We start from the raw sequence: 17,258 nt of genomic DNA on the forward strand, positions 1-17,258 counted from the left end.
CCGGGCACTATGGGCAATTTCGCTTGGCCAATTCACCTATCCTGCACATCTTTGAACTTTGGGAGGAAACGGGAGCACCCAGAGCAAACTCACGTAGACACGAGGAGAATGGGCAAACTCCACACAGTCAGTTCCCGAGGATGAAATTGAACCTGGGTACCTGGCGCTGTGAGGCACAGTGAGAACCAATGAGTTTTATGATTAGATTCATACAATCCTACCCTCTGCTGGCCTTCCCGCACCACTGCACCAGTGGCAGAGTTTTTTTTAAACTCTCTGATAAGATAACAAATCCTTTACTGTCGATCTCTGTAACTGCATTGGTATTTAGTTTTTCGAATGATATCTTAGGACACACAGACCAGTTTCATCAATATTGAGCGGTATTACTGCTAGGCCTTTGTCAGGATTTTTCAATACTTTCTCACATTTGTTTAAGCATTGCAAGGCACAGAATGAGAAATCTTTGAGGAGAAAGTGAGGACTGCAGATGCTGGAGAAGCGAGGTGAAAATGTGTTGCTGGAAGGCACAGCAGATTAGGCAGAATCTCAGGAGCAGGCGAATCGACGTTTCGGGCATAAGCCCTTCTTCAGGAAGGTCTTCTTCCTGAAGAAGGGCTTATGCCCGAAACGTCGATTCCCCTGCTCCTGAGATGCTGCCTGACCTGCTGTGCTTTCCAGCAACACATTTTCAGCACAGAATGAGAAATAAATTCTTCTCATCTCCGGATAAAATGGTTCACTGAGAGGTGAGCATTTCCATTCTGACAGGGCCAAGTATATTTGCGACCCTCCATCTACCAACATTATGTCTGTATCTGTGTGTGTGTGTGTGTGTGTGTGTGTGTGTGTGTGTGTGTGTGTGTGTGTGTGTGTGTGTGTGTGTGTGTGTGTGTGTGTCTGTGTGTGTGTGTCTGTGTGTGTGTGTGTGTGTGTGTGTGTGTGTGTGTGTGTGTGTGTGCGTGCGTGCGTGCGTGTGTGTATGGTGCTGTGAGCTGCTGCCCTCTCTCCCACCCAGACTGAATCATCGAAGGTTATCACACTCTGCCACTGTCACTGCAATTGGATGCAGAGGCCAGCTGCGGGAGAGATTGTGTCATTTTATGCACCACAGAGACTGTTAGAACTGCACCCACATTTAAATACTCACAGACATGGGTGTGTGTTAATGGAAAAGCACAGCTGGTCAGGCAACATCCGAAGTGCACGAAAATCACGGTGTCGACCCCTTCATCAGGAAGTGTTAATCCTGGAAATGTGGTCTGTCCAGAGCCTGAGAAAGCCTCAAAATCCCCACCTTGACATTGTAGTCCTCTCGAAATGAACGATAACATCGTATTTGCCTTCTGAACCAATGTCTCAACCTACACGTTTATCTTCGGCGAATCCTGGACTTGGAATCTCAAGTCTCTTTGAACTACAGGTTTCTGAATTTTCTTCCCATTTAGTAAATAGTCCATGCCTGTACTCTTCATACCATAGTGCATGTCCCCACACTCTCTCACTTTGTATTCCATCTGCTACTCCTTTTCCCATTCTCCTAAACTGTCTAAATCTTCCTGCAGGCTCCCTGCCTCCTCAATACTACCTGCCCATCCACCTATCTTTGCATCATCTGAAAAAGTAGCCAGAATGCCCTCAGTTCTGCCGTCCAAATTATTAACCTACAAAGTGAAATGTTGTGCTCCAAACACTGACCCTTGTGGAACACTACTAATCACCAGCTGCCATCCTGAGAAGGACCATTTTATCCCCACTGTGCCTCCTTCCAGATAGCTATACTTTTATATATGTTAGTACTTGGCCGCTAACACCATGGTTCTTTATCTTACTCTGCAGCCTTCTGAGCAGTACCTTATTAGAGGCATACTGGTTGTCTACATTGTTAACTCTATTGTGTCTCCTTGATCTAAACTGCTTGTTACCTCTTCAAAGAATTCTCATTAATTTGAGGGCAAGGTATTTATTAAAATGGGGAGCAATCACAACATCAGGGTTTTTCCTCCAGAGTGGAAGTGTTCCTCAAGGCAGTCTCTCGTCTCCCAAGTGTAAGGTCGTCTGCATTTTGAGCAGCAATGACAGGAGACTGGATTGAAAGAGTACAAGTGAAATGTTGCTTCACCTGGGAGGTGTGTTTGGGGCCTTCGACAGTGAGGAGGGAAGAGGTGAATGGGCAAGTTTTGCAAATTCTGCAATTGCATGGGAAGGTGCCATGAGGGAGTGGGGAAGTGTTCGAGGTGATGAAGGGTGTCAGAAAGAGATCGTTACTGTGAAATGCTGACAGTGGACGGGAGGGGAAGATGTGTTTGAAGGTGCTGTTCTAGCAGAGGTGGTGGAAGTAGCGGAGGATGAATCTGTGAAAGTGGATTCTAGTGCAGTAGGAAGTGAGGGAAAGGGGAGATCTATCATTGTTCTGGGAAAGAGGGGAAGGGCTGAGGGCAGAAGTGAGGGAGATGGGGCAGTCACAGCTCAAGGGTCAGTCCATCAGAGTGAGAGGATTTCTTATTTGAGAGAAAAGGTGGTCATGTACAAAGCTTCACACTGGAATGTGGCATCCCAAACAGAAATGACAGAGCCAGAGAAACTGGGACATGGCATCACTCTCAGCTGATCATGTGTTCAGCCACATACGGAGCCACAAAGTAATTCAATAATATAAACAAAACCATAGTCGGATGAAAGTTCTTCAACTGTCTCGAACAAAAGGTTTTTTTTAACAAACAAGTATGAAAAAGGGTAGACAGGTCATCAGTAATTCATAGCTGGATTTTTAAAAGTGGTTGCAGAGTGACTGGGGGCACTGTGCGAAATATTCCATAATTCTCTGGATTACAGGAATGTTCCAGTGAAACTGGCGAGCCTCCAATGTGGCGCCTGTCTTCAAGAATGGAGTGAGACTTCAAGTGTTTATATACTATGTTTGTCTGAATGGTGCGGTATTTTTGAGAGGATGAATGGTCTCGTGATGTAATTTCATCCTGAGGGATTAAAAAAAAACCTTCTTCTACTGATGTGTTACAAACTGGGGGACAAACATTTGCCTGAACATGGGAATTATTTGGAAAGCTATCTGGAACATTGTAAAAAACGACGTTATCCAGAGAATTCTAGTTACAGTATTTTCCAGAAGAATTTATCACCATGGAGGTGAGAGGGTGAGTAGGTGCTGCATGCAGTAGTGAGAGTGGTGGAGTGTGAGCCTTGTTCGGCAGTAGGTGCTATAACAGAGGGAGCAGAGAGAATATGGTGACCCTTATCCTTATGGGGGAAGGGGGCATGTTATTGAAGTTTGTCCTGTATTGCTAGAAATTTCTTCAGACAACAGATACTGCACTGAGCTGGGTGGGGAGCTCAGACCATGCTCGGTTTGTCTGGTGGTGTGGCCTACTCTGGGAATGGAATGGTCGTCTTCTGTACCGCTTCTCCACCAGGACCTCCGTATCCCTGTCGACAAACCGTGGTGTAATTGCCCCTTTAATGTCATGCTCAGGGGAAGTTGTGCAGAGCAGCTCTGAACTGAGAAAGGTCAAACCTGTGCCCATTGGCCTTTTAAAAATGGCACCAGTGCTCACTTGGTAAGCTCTGAACTTTGTTCGATCCTGGATGGATTGCGGAGCTGTAACCTAGCAGTATACTGGTCTATGCAGTATTTCATGATCAACAGATATCTCATCTTGCCTTATGTGTGTCCGGGCTGGATCTGTAAGAGGAATGAGTATCCGATATAAATCCTGACAGAACTATCACTCCTCTAGCTCGGCCAATTCTGCTGTTAAACCCCATATTTCTGCAACATGTTGTCCATTAAGTAATTGCCCAAGCAAAACGCGAACATCTGTCCCTCTGTTATGGAGCAGAGCAGATCCCCTCAAAGTACATGGAGAATATAGTCTCGACCCGAATGTTTTCTGATTGTAAAGGTAAATGTCAGGTGCTGTGTTTCAGATACAATTTAATTGGTCAAAATATGTAACATTTAGCAAACATAATCTATTCAAGCACAGTACACAAAATATAACGAACATAAGAGAATCTTGGAATAACTTAATTCTTTTAGAAATCTAAACAGAATAATAGGTTATTTAACTAACAGTAATGGATCCAATATGGTAACAGGGCGAAAAAGTGAGGACTGCAGATGCTGGAGATCAGAGCTGAAAAACGTGTTGCTGGAACAGCGCAGCAGGTCAGGCAGCATCCAAGGAGCAGGAGAATCGACGTTTCAGGAAGAAGGGCTTATGCCTGGAACGTCGATTCTCCTGCTCCTTGGATGCTGCCTGACCTGCTGCGCTCTTCCTGCAACACATTTTTCACCAACCAATATGGTAACATCCCAGAAACACATATTTGTCTAAAAACAAATCCAGGAAATAGATTGTCTCACATGCAGTTCTCCAACCCAGGCGGAAAGAACATTAAAAAAAAAACAAGAGAAATCTCAGACAGAGAGTGTAGCAGCCGGGAGAGATTTACTGCCTTACAACCTTGCTGAGAACCCCAGCAATAAATGGCGAAAGGTAAAACTAAGTATCCTTGTTCTGGGAGAAAATGACCGTCACTCCACAGGACCAATCCACGGCTGCAAGGACTACAAGGAATGGATTGTATCTACACCAGATATGGCACTGTAGAAGGCTCTCAAAAATGCCTAACTCCACTTAAGCCGTTAAATAATGGTGAAATAAATGTCAAAGTTAAACATAAATAAATAAACCGAAAGGATGCACAGGCCTGGTGATCAGACACAGACGACGTTAGGTACCCAGAAATTCCTACCCTGCCAAAACAAAGTACAGTCATTGAGCTTTTGAGAGAAAGCATCATCTCCCTCCCTCACCTCAAAATTAGAGATGTACCATTTACCCAACAGTCAGCGATGTCAACATTCCATCCAGTCCAAGCATTGTTGTGCTATGTCAGGGTTGTCATGAAATGGGTAAACTGGAGCTGATTGTTCAGTGACTGTGATTAATATTAGTATTCCTGGATCGAACTGGGTCACTTGAGGCTTTCCCTCTTCCATAATTATGGCCTTCTTTCACCTTGTTATGCTATAGTATTTGGGGTAGAGTCAACCTCAACAAGATTGGGATCAGCAGCTGCAGAGAGAGGGAGAGATCAGACTCTGAGAACATTAGACTGGAATATTCCAACAATGGATCAGATTCTGAGAACATTAGACTGGAGTGTTCCAACAATGGATCAGAATCTGAGATCATTAGACTGGAATGTTCCAACAATAGACAGGAGTTTATCCTTTGGTCTTTACTGGTTTTCTCTGGATTGGGCATGGTTATAGTTGCAGATAGAAGCCGTACTGATGATTATTAAGGCAGGTTACTACACCATCCTCGCAATTGCTGGTGTTCCTGGTAAGCCTACCTCTGTCAATTCTATAAATGATGGTGAAGGTTATTGTTACTTCGGTTATTTATATTTAGCAAATGCATAAACTTTCAGTCATAAACTCCACTTCCTTTTCATGCATTTCAAAATCTTTATGAATATATAAGAAGGAACTAGACTGATTAGAACTTTGAGTCCCCGTTTTACTCTAAACTGGTTTACCATTCTGGAGTCTCTCTGTCATTAAATCGGTCAAAATCCACCTCTATAATATCCCCAGTATTCACTTCTGTCTCAGTACTGTTGCTGAATGAGATTGTCATCTACCCCTTTGTTAACTTCAGACTTTATGGCTTCACTTCTCTTTTGACCTTCCTTCCCCATTTCAAATATTTTGACCACAAACTTTTTCTTGTCTCTACAGTTACTTCACACCAGGGACACTGTATCAGAGTAAGAATATCACTGACTGTGATACAGGCTATGACACTAAAAGCTGGTGACAGAACAGAAATTCGAATGACAAAAATTGGAATTAAACCTAAATTCACTCATGGCAACCATAAACCATCAGATTTCCTTTTCCTCATTTTGCTGATAACCTTTGGTAAAGAACCTTAAGATTTTAACCCAGTCTGGACTAAATGTGAATTCAGACCCACAACATTGTGGTTGGCTCCATGTTTTCTTGACAAATGTGCTCACAGTCAATAGCAATTAGTGATGGATAACAAATGCTGCAGTTACCAGTAATGCTGGCATCCTGGGAAACAACAACATTAAAAGTGAAATAAACAAATGGATATTGAGATCTGACATAAAATTCTTCAGCATCTAGAAGTTTTGGAGAATCTCAGTAGGCATGTCTGTCTGACGGGAGAAACAGATAAAGTTTCGAATGCAGTGATCCTATCAAAACTTAATGCAACTGGGAAATAATATTATTTATATCAGGGATGGTTAGAAGGGTGAGTGGGAAGTTTGTGTTGAATAGATGGAGAAACGTTCAGAAAAAGAGAGACAGAGCAAGAGAAAGCCATAACAAGCAGAAGGATTGCTGATGATGAACTGGAAGGAAAATAGAATGGGAAGTTATACTAACATTTCGCCTTTTCCGATATTCCTGAATATTATGTCATTTCGGGATGTCCCTGTTTAAAGTTAGTTATGTTCCTTCTATCTCTCTTCTCTGAGTGGGGTGATCAACTCCATCAGCAATACTGGTGCTGCCCGTCTAGTTGCTCAGATACAGAGAAACTTAGTGTTACATTGTCAACTGCTTCTGTAGACAGATGAACTGTTATTGTGGGACTGTGTGGAGACGTAACAGCTTTCTTAGCTAGAAAGAGAAACTGAGGAGAGGGAGGCATTTTCAACACTGAATGGGTGCACCATGGGTGTGGGCAATTGACTTGCTGCTGTCATTAGAAATTCAGTGGAGTCTTTTCGGATTGGATTCTCGGGTTTGTATCATCAGCTGCTGCGTTCATTCAGGAAGACCCGATGGTCTGGTGAATCCACTCGGGACAGTAAATTTACAGAGTGTCTGGGTGCATGGGAAACAAATGGAGCTGAGACTACACAGAAGGGAATCTCTGTAAACAGGGTGGGGCTGGGCACTGCACATTCCTCCCTGGGATTTCCAGGAACATTTGTCTAAGATGGACCCATTCCAAGTGTAAAGTGCAAAACCAGTTTATTTCAAAATGAGGTGGTCACTGAGCTGTGTCCCCTCATTCAGTATAACCTGCAGCTTCGCACCAGGGTGCTGACTCTCACCATGAAGTGAACTGTTACAATTCTGGAACTTTCCAGGCAGGAGTGCGTAATGTATCCACCATCTCTGAAGTGCAGTCCTCCGATGTATCACGAGCTCTCAGAAACCATCTGCTTGCTGAAAAGAATACATTGGTTCCATCTTCACAGGGGAAGGTGCAGAAACTAACTTCCAGAAATAGCGAACAGGGGGACTGGTAAAAATAAGAAACTGCAGGAAATTAGAATCAATGAAGACTATGTCTTTTGAAAATCTAAATGAATTGAAGTTTCATAAGTTGCTGAACCTGATGAGCTGCACCCAGAGTATTCAGGAGGTGGCATTAGAGCTCAATGGACAATAGACAATAGGTGCAGGAGTAGGCCATTCTGCACTACGAGCCTACACCACCATTCAATATGATCATGGCTGATCATCCTTAATCAGTATCCTGTTCCTGCCTTATCTCCATAACTCTTGATTCCTTGAGAGCTCTATCCAACTCTTTCTTAAATGAATCCAGAGACTGGGCCTTCACTGCCCTCTGGGGCAGATCATTCCACACAGCCACCACTCTCTGGGTGAAGAAGTTGTCTCCTCATCTCTGTCCTAAATGGTCTACCCTGTATTTTTAAGCTGTGTCCTCTGGTTCGGCACTCACCCATCAGCAGAAACATGTTTCCTGCCTCCAGAGTGTCTAATCCTTTAATAATCTTATATGTCCCAAACAGATCCCCTTTCAGTCTTCTAAACTCAAGGGTAAAAATGCCCAGTCGCTGCAGTCGTTCAGCGTAAGGTAGTCCCGTCATTCCAGGAATTGACCTCGTGAACCTACTCTGCGCTCCCTCAATAGCCAGAATGTCTTTCCTCAAATTTGGAGATCAGAACTGCACACAATACCCCAGGTGTGGTCTCACCAGGGCCATGTTCAGCTGCAGAGGAACCTCTGTGCTTCTATACTCAATCCCTCTTGTTATGAATGCCAGCATGCTAGTAGCCTTCTTCACTTCCTGCTGTACCTGCATGCTTACCTTCATTGACTGGTGTAAATGAACACCCAGATCTCTTTGTGCTGCCCCTTTACCTAAATTTACTCCATTTAGTTAGTAATCTGCCTTCCTGTTCTTGCCATCAAAGTGGATAACCATACATTTATCCACATTAAACTGCATCTGCCATGCACCTGACCACTCACCTAACCTTTCCAGGTCTCACTGTAATCTCCTAACATCCTCCTCACCTTTCACCCTGCCACCCAGCTTAGTATCATCAGCAAATTTGCTAATGTTATTACTAATACCATCTTCTACATCATTAAAATATATTGTAAAAGCTCATGAAAGAACTACTGATTATTCTTCAAAGCTGGTTAGATTCTGGAAAGGATCCTGCAGACTGGAAAGCAGCTATTGTAAACGTAAATATTTACAACAGAACGGAGAGGGAAAACAGAAAACTAAATAGCTCGGTATCAGCTGTGAGAAAAAGACATTGTAACCTTTTATAATGGATTTGAGAACTCGACATTTGGAGAATAATGATCTGATTTGGTAGCGTTGGCTTAGATTCTGGAAAGGGAAATGATCTTTGATAAACTTGCTGGAAATTATGGAGATTGTCCGCTGTGACATCGAAAATTGAGAACCAATAGGGATGGAGTATTTATTTGTTCAGCTGACGTTTGACATTGTTGAATACAGTTGGGTGGAGAAAGTTAAATTCCATGGATATGTAGATGTGAAAAATATACCACATGGTATAAAAATTGGATGTTGGAGACAATGAAGGGATTTTTCTCTGGACTGAAGGCTTGTTGGGTATCAGAATAATCAGTGTTTGGGCAATAGCTGTTCACAAGTTTAAAGAACTGAATCAGATGTGAACAAATATCTTCATTCACATTTATGTTTTTTGTTTCAATGGTGAGAGATTGGGAAGTGTTGTTGTTTAAAAGGACTTGGATGACCTTGGTCATAAAACACTAACAGAATTATTACGTTGCAGGAAGTAAGTAATATGTGGTTCTTCATGCAAAATGATTGCAGTCCCAGAGTTGGTACATCTTTCCCAATGGTAGTGTTTTTTTGAGCGAGTATTTGGTGCATTGTGTATAGATTTGGTCTGTTTTATAAATAATGATCTCTTTGTCACTGAGAGAGTCCAAAGGAGTTTTACAAGACTAAACCCTGGCATGATGTTATCACGAGGACAGAGTGCAGGAAATATGGGTTTAACCTGTAGCTCTGTGAGAGAATAAGAAGTTGATACTTGATGGTTACGGACAGACACTCATTACATCCCAAACAGCTGAATAGAGTCAAAATTGCACACTATTCATTGGAAGTTTGATTCCCAAAAGTTTACATGCCTCTGCAGAACCTCCATGTCGATTGACAGAAAGGTAGAGGCTCTGAATGAACTCTGGACACTTGAATGCACAGTTACTGTATGACACTGTACTAAATGTCACTTTGTACACAATCCTGTCAGCAGTCACAATACCTTCATTTTGAATGAGTTAACAATTCTGCACCAGCTTCTGACCTCCATAGAGACCATGGGTCTGCTTTCTTGAAGATGGAAGACATTTTGGAAAATGGTTAATAAAGTTTGCTTCATTCCTGCGATCAGAAAACCATGTGAAAGTAGCACATAGGTTGCATGAGTAATTAGCCATGTGGACCAGGTTGGAACAGTCCACCTGTTCAGTCACTGCTCCATTTGTTTGTGATTTTGCAGCATGTCTGACACCTTCCTGATCCTGTATTAGTGACTTGTGAAGCTGAATGACGTCTTCCTGTTCTTTATGTAAGTGACTCCGGGTGTGAAATGGTCTCTTTCTTTTCCCATGTAAGTGACAATTGGGAGTCAGCAGATTCCTTCTTTTCCTGTGTAATAGGCAGGAGGGACTGAATGAGCTACCACACGTCCTGTGCAATAGTTTGATGGGCTACATAACTTCCCCATATTCTTGTGAATCCAGATTGTGGTGCAGAATGAGAACCTCCGTTTACTGTGGAAATGTGCAGTGCCTGCCATTGCTGTTACATAAATGTTACCCAGGCTTTAACAGCATGATCTTGAATGGCGTCCAGTTCGAGTTGCACATGGACACTCTCTACTTCAAGAGCTGAGTAGTGAGAACTTGTTTTGAACATGACGTTAACTTCTGTGAATATCCCCAGTCTTTCTCAGTTTGGACTCAATGGGCTGAATGGCCTCCTCCGACACTGTTGGGATTCTATAATGACCAACTGGAGATGCCTGGGCTGAGGGAGCTACTCTGGGGATCTCCGACAAATGTGTCCCATGGCTGAGATGATTGATGTCCGCTGGTGATAACCATCTTCCCTTGTGCATGTGAATGACTCCAAACAGTGGAGAGGTCACAATCGATTCTCATTAAGTGCGATTTTGCTCAGACTCCTTGATGTCATCCTCAGTCTAATACTGCCTTGAGTTCAGGGCCAGTCTCTCTTACCTGAGCCCCCGTGTTTACTCTTTTGTTCATATCAAAATGTCATAGTGTAGAAGCAGAGAATGTTTTCTTCAAACAGAGGGTAGTGAATGTCAGGAATTATCTTGCACAGAGAGTTAAGGGACCGAGATCACTGAAAGGGACCAATGGTGTTCTTCATGGATCAGTTCTGGTCGTTGTGACTTTTATAAATGACTTGGATGAGGAAGTGGAAGGGTAGGTTAGTAAGTTTGCTGATAACACGAAGGTTTGTAGATTGATATATAGTGTGGGGGTCTGTTGTAAGTTGCAACTGGATATTGACATAATGCCGAGCTGGGATAAGAAGCGGCAGATGGGTTTCAAATTGGAAAAGTGTGAAGTGATTATTTTTGTTAGTTTGAATTTGAATTTGAATGCAGGGTTATAGGCAGGATTCTTTCCAGTGTGGAGTAATAGAGGGATCTTGGAGTCCATACCCTTACATCCTTCAAAGTTGTGGCCTAAATTGACCAGGTTGTTAAGGAGACGAATGGTGTTAGCTTTCATTAACAGGGGGATTGATTATAAGAGCAGTGAGGTTATGCTGCAGCTCTATAGACCTCTGGTTAGACCACACTTGACATATTGGGTCCAGTGTTGGTCACCCAATTAAAGGAAAGTTACGGAAGATTTAGAAAGGGTGTAGAGGAAATTTACCAGAATGCTGCCTGGACCGGAGGGCAGGTTTTATGAAGAAAGGTTGACAGAGCTAGGGCTTTTATCATTGGTGTGAAGAAGGATGAGAGATGACTTGATTGAGGTTAACAAGATGGTGAGAGGCATATATATATAAAATATATACATTGGATAGCCAGAGGCTTTTTCCAAGTCAGAAGTGGCTATCAAGATGAGGCATCATTTGAAGTGAGGTTTCGAGGAGATCTCAGAGGTCAGATCCTTACACAGAGAGTGGTGGGTGCGTGAAATGCACTGCCAGAAGTGGTATTTTGTCAGGTATATCAGGGACATGTGAGTGATTCTTAGATAGGCACATGGGAGGATGGTACAATGTAGTGTATGGAGGCTAGTCTGATCTGAGAGTAGGAAAAAAGGTCGGTGGAACATCAAGGGCCGATGGGCCTGTACTGTGCTGTACTGTTCTATGTTCTATCTTCTATGAAACTATTTAAAGGGGGGTAGATGTATTTTGACCCCTCAGAGAGGTGAGGGCCTTGAGGAACCGAGCATTAAAGAGGATTTGGGACCGAGAACAGATCAACAATGATCTTAGTGAAGAGCAAGGCAGGATTGGGGTTTGAACGATTTGTTCCTCTTTCTGATGTTCTCACATTCTGTTATTGAAAAGTTAGTGGGCGTGATTTTCCTAGAAAATCTGTTATTGAATATTGCAGTTAGGAGCACCAAAGGACTCTGTGAGCAATCGCGAAGTGAGTTCTGGGGTCTGTATTCACAGTGAATCTGGGTCTACAACATGAACAACAAATGGTGCACAAGTTGCAGAGGGAGGAAGCTCTATATAGAGTGATGCGGTGACTCTTTCATATGCAACCTGGATTTTCCAATTATATTTTCCAAATCTCCTAAACCGTTTGGGACAGACTTGAGGGGCTGAACAGTTTCCTCTGTTTCTGTGCATCATGTTATAGCAGTAACCAGCTTCCAACTGCTCCTGTCTAGCAGGGTTAAGGGTTGAAAGGAACACAGAAACATGGGACTGAGGAGCAGTACTGGGTCATTAGACACTTTGACCATTCTCCACCAGGCACCTATTGTGGTTGATCAGGTTGTGGTCGCAGCCCCACTTTCCTGTCTGTATCCCATTCTCCGTGACTCACTGCTCTGCCAAATATTTAACTAACACAGCTTTGAATAAATGTAAACAAAGAGGAATGTCAAACTTCTGGGGAAGAGAATTCCCACAAGAGAAACAGATCCTTTATTCCACTTTGCCCACATCGGCCAGATATCCCAATCTGGTCTAGTCTCATCTGCCATCATATGCCCATATCCCTCTGAACCTTTCCTATTTATGTACCTATCCCGATATATTTTAAATGTGTAATTGTACCCGCTGTCAACATTTTCTCTGACAGCACTTTCCATTCACGCATCACCTTTGGCATGAAAATGTAACTCCCAAGGTCCGCTCTAAACCTTTCCCGCAGACCTTCAACCTATACCGTCTATAACTGCACTCCTCTAACCCTGGGAAAAAGACCTTGGCCATTCAGACTATCCATGCCCCTCAAGATTTCATAAACCACTTTCATGTTACGGTTCACCCTCCTCCAGTCCATGGGAAAAGCCTCAAACTTTTCATCTTCTCCCTGAATTTCAACTGCCACCCACCCCCATCCCCCCCCCCACCGACCCGACCTCCCCACCCCCACCCCCAGTATCGAAAAATCCTTGTAAATCATTTCGGCGCCCTCTCAACATCCTCCCATCAGCAGAGCCAACATGGTGCGCAGTATTCTTAACGTGGCCTCACCTGCGTCCTGTACAGGGGTGACATGCCACATCAACTCCTATGCTCAATGTTTGGACCGATTAAGGCAAGCATATCAAACGTGTTCTTCACCACCCTGTCTACCTGTGACTCCACTTTCAAGGAACTGTCAACCTGCACCTGTAGGTCTCTGTTTTCAGTAACATTCCCAAAGGCATGACCCTGCTTTAATTTAACAAAATGCAAAACCTCACAAATATCTAAATTAAACTTATCTGCCAGTCGTTGGCCCTTTGATGGTCAAGGTTGCCGCTGTACTCTAAGATAGTCTTCTTCACCGTCCGCTACACCACTCTGTTGATGTTATCTGCAAACTGACCAACCATGCCTCAGATATTCACATCCAAGTTATTTATCTGCATGATGAAAAGCAGTGAGCTCAGCAGTGATTCTTTCAGGACACCCCTGGCCACATTCCTCCGGTCTAGAAAACAATCCGTTACCTTCAAGACAATTTTGTATCTAATTGGTTAACGTTCCTTGAATTCCATGTGACCTAACCTTAGTAATCTGTTAGGATGAGGAACCTTATTAAATGCCTTGCTGTAGCCAGTGTAAACAATGTACATCAGACTACCTTCGTCAACCTTCTTTGTCACGTCTTCAAAATACTCAATCACATTAATGATACTTGTTTTACATGGCACACAGCCATGTTGACTACCCCAACCAGTCCTTGTCTTTCTAAATGCATGTAAAACATATCCCTCAAAACCGCCTCCAACAACCTACACTACACTGACGTTGGGCTCACTGAGTTGATAGTTAACTGTGCTTTTAGATCACTGTTTCCTTTTCTAGTCCCACTCTTCCACTGGTCCCAAAAATTTCAATTATTACTAGGTTAATCAAATAGCCAATGATACAGATCTCAGAGTGTGTCAGGGTCAGTGTTAGGAACAAGTCAGGCAGATTTCTTTCATCTGCTAAAACAACACGTTAATGACTAAAACAATGTTACTCAAACTATGATGGAAAGAAGGATGATGAGTGTGTATTGAAAACATGTGCATTAATATTTCCCTTTGAAAAATACACAGGTACACACACACACACACACACACACACACACACAGACACACACACACACACACACACACACACACACACACACACACACACACACACACACACACACACACACACACACACACACACACACATACACACACACACACATTTGATGAAAAAAACAACCTGGAAATCACAATCTCTGCGACGTTAACTTGAAAGAACGTTTTACAAATATTATTGGAACTCATGACAAAAGGAAAAATGAGAGTTTGGCCTAAATGCTATTCTACTTGTAGAGTCAGAGAGTCCTACAGCATGAAGACAGGCGCTTTGGCCCAAATTAGTCTATGTTGACCTAAATGTCCATCCACGCTAAACCCATTTCCCTGCACTTGGCCCATATGTTGCTGAGCCTTTCCTCTCCATGTTCTTGTCCAAGTGCCTTTTAAATATTGTTAATGTAAATGCCTCAACCACTGACAGCTCATTCCATATGCTTATCACCCTCTGTGAGATCTATCCCCTTTTTGGTCTCTTTTATTATTTCCTTTCTAACCTTTAGCTGGTGCATTCTACTCCTCGATTCGAAAACGCTGGGGAAAAAAAAACTGTTCATTCACCATATCCGTGCCTCCCATTATCTTGTACCTGTCCCCACCATCAGTCCCCCTCAGTCTCCTATGCTCTGAAGAAAAATGTCATTGCTTCTTCAACCTCTCCCTGTAAATCAGACTGTTGGGTCATGTGAACATCCTTGTAAATTTCGTCTGCAATCTTTCCAGTTTAATAACATCCTTCTGATAACAATGTGACCAAAACTGAACACAACAATGCAAGTGCGGCCTCAGCAACATCCTAAAACGTGCAACAGAACTTCCCAACTTCCACACTCAATGCCCTGACTGATAAATGCCAGTGTGCAAAAAACCATGTCACTCACCTGTCTGCCCGTGACTTTACTTTCAGAGAACCATGCACCTGTACTCCAATGCCCCTCTGTTCCACTACACCATTTAACTCCCTGCTATTCACCACGAAATTCCTGCTTTGATTTTACTTCACAAAATGCAAAACTCACATTTATCTATATTAAACTACATTTTCCTATTCTTCGGCCCACTTCCCCAGCTAATCAAGGACCTGCTGCAATTTCTGAAAACTTCCCTCACTGTCATCACCAAATTCTATTAGGCTTACTGGTCTATAGTCCCCAGTTATTTCTTTCCTTCCCATTTTGAATAAGGGAACAACATTCACTACCCTCCAGTCTTCTGGGACCCCACCTTCAGTTAACGATAATGCAAAAATGCCAGCCAGGGCCCCTGTAGTTTCTTCTCTAGCCTCATGCTATGTTTTTTCAGACATCTGGTCAGAACCAGGAGATTTATCCACCTTTCTACATTCTAATACCTGTACATCCAACACCTCCACTACTATGATATAGACTGTCCCCAAAGATATCACCACTAACTTCCATAAGCTTCCACATCAAGTCTTCATGTATTTATCTATGGTGAAAATAGAGGAGAAATCTTAATTAAGAACCTTCAGAATTTCCTGCATTTCCGCATATACATATCCACTTTGATTCTTGAGGGGTCGTATTTTCACCGCAGTTATTCTCTTTTCTTAAATATATGTGAACAACCTCTTTGGATTCATCCTGACCTTCTCAGCCAAGGTTATCTCATGTCCCCTTCTCACCCTCCTGAGTTCCTTCTTCAGTTAACTCCTGTATTCCCTGTATATGTCCAGGGATTCCTTTGATCCCATCTGCCTGGACCTCACTCACACCTCCTCCTTTTCCTTTGGTTAAAGCCTCAATATCTCTTGTCATCCAGTTTCCCTCTTCATGCCGACTTTGCCCGTCACCCTCACAGGAACATATAGACCTTGAACTCTTGCTATCTCATTTTTAAATGCCTCCCAGTTGCTGGAGGTCCGTTTGCCTGCAAACAAACTACTCTAATCAGCCCCTGCAAGTTTATGTCTAATTCTATCAAAATTCACCTTGCCTCAAGTTATATCTTGCACCTGTGGACCAGTTTGTCCCTCTTCATAACTTTAATAAAATTAATAGAACAATGGTGACTGGTCTCAAAGTGCTCCCCCACTGTCACCTAAGTCACCTCTCCTGCTCTATTTCCCAAGAGTAGGTCGAGTTTTGCCCCTCCCATACATAATGTAGGCTCCTCTACAGACTGCTAGAGGAACCTTCCCTGAGCACACTTAATACGTTCACCTAATCGAAGACCTTAATTCTGTGTCAGTCCCAATTTATGTTAGGAAAGTTAAAATCTCCTGCAATGACAATCCTATTGACCCTGCAAGTCTCCCCAATCTCTCCACATATTTTTCTTCCTCGAATTCCCATTGACTACTTGGGGGCCTATAGTACAACCCCAATAATGTCACCATTCCATTCTTAATTCTTAGTTCCACCCACAAAGCTTCACTGGATGATCCTTCAGTTATTTTATATCTAAACACTGCTGTGATACTCACCGTCATTAAAAATGCAACTCCCCCTCTGCTCCGTACACCACCACTATCCCGCCTAAAGTAACTGTACCCTGGTACATTAAGCTGCTAGTCCTGTCGCTCCCTTAGCCCTGTTTGTGTAATGGCTACAATATGCCAGTCCCACGTACCTATCCACGCCCTGAGTTTATCAGACTTAGCTATCAGCCATCTTGCATTGGAACAGATGCAATTTAATCCAAAAGACATTCCTTGCCATTTTTCGTATTCCAGCCTGACCTGTCTCTTCACTTTACTGTTTCTGATTACTGTATCTCCTTCCATCCCCGAACTTTTCTCCCTGCTGTTGAGGATCCCACGCTCAATAGCCTCCCCAGCCCCAGTCAATCTAGTTTAAACCCTCCCTTGTAGCACCAGCAAACTTGCCTGGCAACATATTGGATTCCCTCCAGTTCAGGTATTACCAGTTCCTCTTGAACAGGTTACCTCTGCCCCACCAATGATCTAAAAATCTGAATTTCTGCCTGCTGCACCAATTCTTTAGCCACATTCATCTGCTGTGTCCTCCTGTTCTTACCGTCACAAAGCATGTAGCACTGGAAGTAAACCGGATATTACCAATGTCATGGGCATGGCTTTTATCTATTTTTCCTAGCTCTCCACAATCACTCTGCAGGACCTCATCCCTATTT

The 17,258-nt window shown here is 43.1% G+C and overlaps 1 pseudogene; it reads left to right on the plus strand.

Annotated features, from left to right (window-relative positions):
* The first annotated feature begins 5,122 nt into the window (after nt 1-5,122).
* The window catches only part of LOC148148397 (putative G protein-coupled receptor 139), a 134,556-nt pseudogene continuing 122,420 nt past the window's right edge, over nt 5,123-17,258 (plus strand).

This window comes from Chiloscyllium plagiosum, unplaced genomic scaffold (genome assembly GCF_037043375.1).
Source record: "Chiloscyllium plagiosum isolate Xiang-an unplaced genomic scaffold, Cpla_swu_hap1 HiC_scaffold_13, whole genome shotgun sequence".
NCBI classification, from domain to species: Eukaryota; Metazoa; Chordata; class Chondrichthyes; order Orectolobiformes; family Hemiscylliidae; genus Chiloscyllium; species Chiloscyllium plagiosum.